At 45.1% G+C, this 6,746-nt stretch overlaps 1 long non-coding RNA gene across 1 annotated transcript; it reads right to left on the bottom strand.

The window, feature by feature from the left end:
* Positions 1-3,667: 3,667 nt before the first annotated feature.
* LOC129381213 (uncharacterized) lies at positions 3,668-5,657 on the bottom strand. Its single transcript, XR_011892317.1, has 2 exons — positions 5,140-5,657; positions 3,668-4,437 (listed from the first exon to the last, which is right to left on the bottom strand). It is a non-coding gene; the product is annotated as an uncharacterized lncRNA (long non-coding RNA).
* Between the last annotated feature and the right edge of the window lie 1,089 nt (positions 5,658-6,746).

The raw sequence follows: 6,746 nt of genomic DNA, 5'->3' as shown, positions 1-6,746 counted from the left end.
CCAAATTTCGAAAATTTATTGCTTTTTAAACAAAAGCGCAGTGAGGCTAGAAGAGAAAGACGGATAGCAAAAAGAACATCATGGGTAAAATATGTGAGCTCTATAAACAGTCAAACAACAAGTAAATTAGTCTGGGAGAAAGTGAGAAAAATAGACGGTGTTCATACAGAATATACACTCCCTATATTCGACGAGGAAACGGATCTTAAAGGGCAAGCAAATATACTTGGCGAGCACTTTGCTGGAATTTCGAGTGACGCTCACTACACGCCCGAGTTTCTTAAGATAAAGGCCACGGCAGAAAAGAAAGATCTTCGGATATCTCTGAATAGTACTGAGCCATATAACTGTCCTTTTACAAAAACTGAACTCTTCGATGCAATATATTTAGGGAAGAGCCATTCAGCAGGCCCGGACAACATACACTACGAAATGCTGCGACACCTACACATGAACACGTACGACACAATCCTTCACCTCTTCAACAGGTTGTGGGCAGAAGGCTATTTTCCAAAAGCATGGAAGAAGGCGATAGTTCTACCACTTCTAAAACCTGGAAAGGCACGCTCTGATCCTAACAGTTATCGCTCCATTGCCTTAACCAGTTGTTTAGGAAAAACATTCGAAAGAATGGTTAACAAACGGCTTGTACACCTTTTGGAAAGTAACGGGTTACTTGATCAGTACCAGTGTGGCTTTAGAGCCAATCGCAGCACAATCGACCAATTAGTTCGGTTAGAAACAAAAATCCGTGAATCTTTCGTCCAAAGGCAGCATTGCGTCGCCGTTTTCTTTGACCTATCAAAAGCGTATGATACGACGTGGAGACATGGCATTTTAATGGACTTGCACAGACACGGAATAAAAGGGCACATGCTTTGTATAATCAAAAGCTATCTGGAGGACCGAACTTTTCAGGTAATGTTTGGACCAACTTTCTCCAACTGTTTTATACAGAAGAATGGAGTGCCGCAAGGTGGAGTATTGAGCGTTACACTATTTTTAGTGAAGCTGAATTCGATAACTACAGTTATTCCTTCTTCCTTAATGTATTCTTTATATGTCGATGAAATTCAACTTTGTTTCTCCTCTTGTAATATGGCTACTTGCGAACGCCAACTCCAGTTGGGTGTAAATTCTATAGTGCGATGGGCAAACGAAAATGGTTTTAAATTTTGCGCAGAAAAAACAATATGCGTACCTTTCAGTCAATACCGAAGGCTCACACCGGACCCAACATTACATATTAAAGGACAGCAAATCACAGTAAAGAACGAACACAAATTTCTTGGTATGATCTTTGACAAAAAACTCAACTTCAAAGCGCACATCGCTTATGTAAAACAGAAATCTCTGAAATCCATAAATTTAATAAAGCTCCTATCCCACCGATCATGGGGTTGAGATAGAATATGTCTGCTTCGCATATACAATGCAGTTGTCCGATCACAATTAGACTACGGATGTTTTGTGTACGGCTCAGCTCGAAAGTCAGCATTAGAGGTTCTTGATCCAGTGCATCACCTCGGACTACGTCTGTGCTCCGGCGCGTTTCGTACGTCTCCTGTACAAAGCTTGTATGCAAAAACCAACCAGCTGTCTTTGGAACACAGAAGACTATTTCTTGGAAACATGTACATAATGAGAGTACTGTCCTGTTCAACGCATCCTTGTAGACGACTATTTACAAGGCCGCGCTTTGAAACACATTTTAGCAACAAACCGGCAATCATTCCTTCCTTTTTCATCAGGTACCAAAAGCTGAATGCGGACCTATGTTTCGACGTAAGAAAAAAATTCTTGCAAGATGAACCTTCTTTTGCTCCTTGGGAGATGAAACATGCGCAATGCGACTTTAGGTTAACAAAAAACAGAAAACAATTTTCACCAAGAGAGGCGTTACTAAGCGAATATTTAGAAATAGAATCAGAATATAATTGTTGCGTGAAATATTTTACAGATGGATCAAAAAGCAATGGCAATGTAGGCGCTGCAGTGACATCAAATCAATTTGAAAAACAAATGAGACTTCCAAGTCAGGCTACTGTCTTTACTGCAGAACTTCATGCCATTTCGTTAGCTCTTGAAGACATCCTGAAAAGACGAAATAACCAATCTGTTATATTTAGCGACTCCTTGAGCTCTCTTCAAGCTCTCGCATATAGGTTACCATCTAGAAATAATCTATTGAAGAAAATAAAAAAAACAATACACAACATGTCACAAGAGAGCGTTAAATGTCACTTTCTGCTGGATTCCTAGTCATGTAGGAATTCCCGGTAATGAAAGAGCAGATTTTATGGCATTCAGTACCAAAGATTTGGAGCTACATGATATTGGCCTACCTTGGCAAGATTACAAAGCCACTTTAAAAATAGCAGTTAAGAAACACCGGCAGAAAGTGTGGGATCAAGAAAAACTTAACAAGCTTCATTGCATAAAACCTATTCTACGAGAATGGCAGAGTTGTCGCCACAGACAAAGATTTTACGAGGTTATTTTATGTCGCTTAATAATTGGTCACACAAGGCTGACACATAGTTACTTAATTAATAACAAACCACAACCAACATGCCAACACTGCGGTGAAATTTTAACCGTGCTACATATTTTAATAACATGTCCGGGTTTAGAAAAATGGAGGCAAAGATATTTTAAGATTTTTTACGAAAAAAGAATCCCTATCCATCCTATGTTGTTATTGAGCGATGAACCACTGGTCCCATATGAAGATACTTTTAACTTTTTAAAAGCCACAGGAATCCTACAAGAACTGTAGCACATATCATGTTTTATATGTTTACTTGGCCATTTACACCATTTTACAGCATTTAAACAAATAAGCTAATACGAAAATCATGTTCTTGGCGCATTATAGTCTGCACGGCTGCTGCGCCATAAAAATTCCAAATCATCATCAGCATGTCCTTTGGGTCGCTCCCGCGCTGACCGCCTGAGCGGAGCCTCCTCTAAACCCGCAAACGCACGCCGCCTACGACGCCCATGGTTTCTGTACAGTTATTTGAAGGCACCTTATTATCTTCCTTTCGCGACAACTCCCTCTCCTCTCTCTTTCCTTTTCCTTCTTCCTTCCTCCTTTTCCAATCTCTCCACTCGTCTTTCCTGCCACGGCGGCTAGAAACGCCAAATGACAGCACTCATTTTCTTCTTTACAGTTTCTTCCTTTACAGCCAGCCGCAGCCAACGTAAGCAGGTGCGGTCACCTTAATAACCTGTTTAAAGTAATCCACCGGGGATGAAAAGGGCGCCTTTGAGAAAGATAGGTCCACCGCTGACCTGCGTTGACCACCGTTCAAACTTTGACCGGCCTTTCTGGGGCACTTTATTGCTCTTAAACTTGTATACCACAGCGAGGCAAAGAGTAGCTTGATTCCCAAGTGTAGCGATTTCAGCGACTTGGTAAATCCTCACTTTTATATGTACGCAGCACACGATCAATAAATATCAAAAGATAAAGCTAGCTGGAGACATAGCTCGTAGCTCTAAGTGTTTCCTCTTTTCGTTTTTCTTTCTTTTTTACCTTATTTTACCGAGCCCAACGTATATGAAGTGAAGATATAGTACCTCAGGCCTCTTAACGTAATAGGAAGGCGAAAATTCCGAGAATGAAAAAACAATGCTTAGCAAGAATTATAGCCAGTCAACAAACATGGCATAAGTGACAATATATTTGCGCAAAGAAGGAAATCACAACATCTCGCGTTAATAAGGGCAAAACTGCATACCAGCTGCAGCAGGAGTGCAGGAGAAAAAACTACGCAAGAAAGGCGCAAGGCACCGACAAGTCGCGTCATTCGCCGGTCCCTCGAGAGGAACGACATCGGCAAAATTGTCAGGGCGCAGTCATGCTTCCGGGTCAGCGTTTGCAGAACCGATTTTCTGGAAGCCTATAACGCCCCCAGCAACAGCCTGGACGTCCTTGTACTGCTTGAAAAGTATGAAAACTTGTGTGACAATTAATTCGCCATGGTCAGAATGACGGCGGAGTGCCTGGCATCGCGGTGCTGGAAGTCCCCGTGTGTTGAAGATATCGTGGTGCTCGCCGCGGGCCAGGGCCGCGCGTCAAAGGCGACAACGGCGGAGTTCTCGACGCCACACGCGGAGCCAGCCACGCAAAAGCAGTGCGCGCAGTGAAAGCGAGGCACGTCGCCCTTGCGCCAAGACCCACCGCTGGAACAGCGGCTCGGACAGCGCAATACTGCTGCGATGGCCAGGCGGTGGGCGGAGGCTTCGAGAACCCGAGGCTGGAGAAGGCGTCGCCTCGGATGACAATACGCTGCACCAGCGGCCAGCTCCGTACGCCTGTTGTGAACCACCGTCTTGGGTGCGGAAGCTGGAGGGAAGAGCCACGCCGGGGGTGCACCAACCAATTCACGGCCAGAATGACAAGCGGCGCCTATCCTGTGCTGCTTACCGCTGAAATAAAAACACTTCGCATTAAGTCGGGAACCTTTGCATCACCGTTGCTAAAGGTTACTGCATAACTTAATTGTTTCCTTCTACATTGTTGTTCAACCCAGTAATGCATTTTAAGCATAAATGCTTAAATACCTCAAAAGTAACAATTAAAAATATCATCGCTCTTTTTAGTTTTGTTGGTTACCGACAATGGAAGTGTTCATTTAACTTACATTGTGCTTTTGGCGCTTGGGCGTATATTCACCATCTTGCCATTATGCTCGAACTGCCGTGAAGCGCAGATACCAGCCAATCATGATTCTGTTACAAGAAGCATGCTTCTTAGAAGCATCACAGTCAGAGCGATAACGCTACCACAAGAAACACTCGCAAATCATACAGGTGTTCTTTTTGTTTTTCTTTTTGCGCTGCCTCAAATGTAACTAAGTAACCTTCAACTTGCCCAGGAAGAAGTTCCAGGAGTCAACAAACCGAGTGTGCAAAACACACGCTTGTTTTAGTTCCAATTACCAGTAATTGAGAAGAATATTCAAATTATGCCTGAGATCGCTATTGCGACGATTTCTGCCAGTGTCGATGTACGGTGGCACCAAGATTAGCGCCACCTCTCCACATAGCACTCCATCTCAAGGCTACCTTTTCAACATTCTCTCTCAGAAAGACTTTCCTTTCGTTTACAGAACATGTACGAATACTCACATGTCAGCCGTTCCGTCGACGAAGGCGCGTGGGCAACTCTCCCCGGACCAAAGGAACGCCGACCCGTGAGAGCCGCCAGTAGGAAAAATCCCGGGAGGCCAGAAGTGTATCGTGCGCCCACAAGAAGGTTGAGACCGAGCGTAGCCCTTTGCGGACGCTGCTGCCGATCGCAGAGCGACGCCGCACCTGTTGTCTTGCTGAGCTGCGTGGTGAAATCCGCGGCCAGTCGTCGCTGCATCCTCGTGCAGAGCCGGGGCGTCCGATTGAGAACCTTGCGTCATGACAGACACGAGGCGTCGCTACGGCACAGCTTGACGCTGACTATATCACGGCGGTAAAGCAGGCCTTGCCGCTGGGCGCGTCCTAAAACCTAGCCGTATTTGTCTTAGATTAAGCGCAGTGGAACGAAGAAGCTGGTTGCTGGCAGACAGTAGCAGTGCGCGTGCAAAATGGCGGAGGGCGCGCAGTGCACGAGGCAGCTGCCTGCTGCGTTCTTCATTTTCTTCTACTCACGCGCCTCGATCGCTTACCAGAAAATATCTTGCGAAGGCGCCGCTGCTGCAGAGGGTAACATGTACGCAATAAAGGACTGGTGTCAGCGTGCATTGAAGTTTGTGGTTTATTACAATTAACCTTGTAACTGACGAGATACTAAATACTTTTTTTGTTCTTCCTTTTATGATGCCCAAGTAGATACTAAATTAAATACAAGAACGTTTCGCCAAAAGCTTAAGCGTTCGATGCAGAAACTTGCTTATGAAAGCCTGCACTGCACCGTTTTTCGGCGTTGTACAAGTTATAAAAATGGACAAAATAATTAGCCGTACGCTTCAAATTCATTACCACGTTAGATTTTGAACTTTTGAAACCAAAAGCACCTCTGTCTCAAATGCAGCGCCATGTTCATCCTCGCGCGTCCTCACAGGTAACATCATCATCAGCGTCGTGCACGTTGACAGGGAGCTCGTGTCGTGAGGAGCAAAAGAACGCTCTCTCTCGCTCTCCACGGGGCTGGCCGCCGTAGCCACCGTTCCGCTTGGCCTTCGCCTTCGAATAGAAAAAATGCAGGGACAACGGCACGGTTTGTCAGCCGCCATTGTGTCCTTCTCCTGTACCGGCTGGAGGTGAACGGGACTAGGTTAGTGCCAAAAATTGGCAATGTGGCAACTTGGCAAATTGGCAACTTTTTGGGGCAAACGCATTCAGAAAATTCGGCTTTGATCTATGTTATCCGTTTTTTGTTTTTTTCATATAAATGTGCTCTTCCCCTTTACCATACTCCATGCTTTGTCTTCTGTAACGGGGATCAAAACAAAGCTTTAGCTGTTTAGTGTCGTCGAAGTGTGAGGTTGCTTAGCATACAGAAATGTTTATTACGCGGTGGAATCTATCCGCCACCAAAGCCGGCCTGAGGGCCTTTTAGACCGCAGCGCTTGCGTTCCTACGGTGAGCGTCGGCTTTGTCCCTCGTAACCGAGCGAACGAGCACTTCGAAGGATGACAGCGAACGTAGAGCGCAGCGGAAGATTAAAGATGGCGATAGTGAAAAGAACGCGAGGAGGAGAGAGATAGAGGTGGAAGAGGTAGGAGAGGAACGATGAGACGGAA

This window comes from Dermacentor andersoni, chromosome 1, assembly GCF_023375885.2.
Source record: "Dermacentor andersoni chromosome 1, qqDerAnde1_hic_scaffold, whole genome shotgun sequence".
In the NCBI taxonomy this organism is placed as follows: domain Eukaryota; kingdom Metazoa; phylum Arthropoda; class Arachnida; order Ixodida; family Ixodidae; genus Dermacentor; species Dermacentor andersoni.
The sequence above is the reverse complement of the archived record's forward strand: the minus strand, read 5'-3'. Positions and strand labels throughout refer to the sequence as shown.